We start from the raw sequence: 516 nt of genomic DNA, 5'->3' as shown, positions 1-516 counted from the left end.
AGGCAAGAGGAGACATGATAAAAATGACATAAGCACAGTAAGATGAGAGGGAAGGAGAACATGGGAAACAGAGGGAGAGGAGGAGCACAGGTTGGAGGTTTTATGATTTATGGAAGTGAATCAAGCAGCCTTAAGAGGTCAAAGGCATGGCACTCGAAAATATCCAGATGGTCAACCTAATTTATCCAACACATACACTCACACAGTGTATGCTCACACACACAATGTTTCAGCTACTACTCCTCAAAGCCTGATAAGATACGACAGCTCAGTCACACCAATACATCATCCTTTGATCAGCATGCCAGATCGTTTGCTCTGAGGAGGTTATGGAGGCTGTGCCTCTGCCAAAAATTTGGATGAGTAAATAATTGACAATACAAAAATGATGACCTGCCGCTTTTTGGCAATCACCAAGTTAGATTTAATTACAGATCAACCTCCACACCTGATGATCTGAAATGTTTCTTTAACACCAAATCAGCATATCAGAATGATTTCTGAAGGATCATGTGA

General features: G+C 41.3%; 1 protein-coding gene across 1 annotated transcript in view; it reads right to left on the bottom strand.

The window, feature by feature from the left end:
• LOC107565101 (amyloid-like protein 2) overlaps window positions 1-516 on the bottom strand; it is an 85,015-nt gene that overhangs the window by 16,520 nt on the left and 67,979 nt on the right. The window lies entirely within an intron of this gene.

Source organism: Sinocyclocheilus grahami, unplaced genomic scaffold (genome assembly GCF_001515645.1).
Source record: "Sinocyclocheilus grahami isolate Dianchi unplaced genomic scaffold, SAMN03320097.WGS_v1.1 scaffold981.1, whole genome shotgun sequence".
In the NCBI taxonomy this organism is placed as follows: Eukaryota; Metazoa; Chordata; class Actinopteri; order Cypriniformes; family Cyprinidae; genus Sinocyclocheilus; species Sinocyclocheilus grahami.
This window is presented reverse-complemented; position numbering and strand designations above follow the sequence as displayed.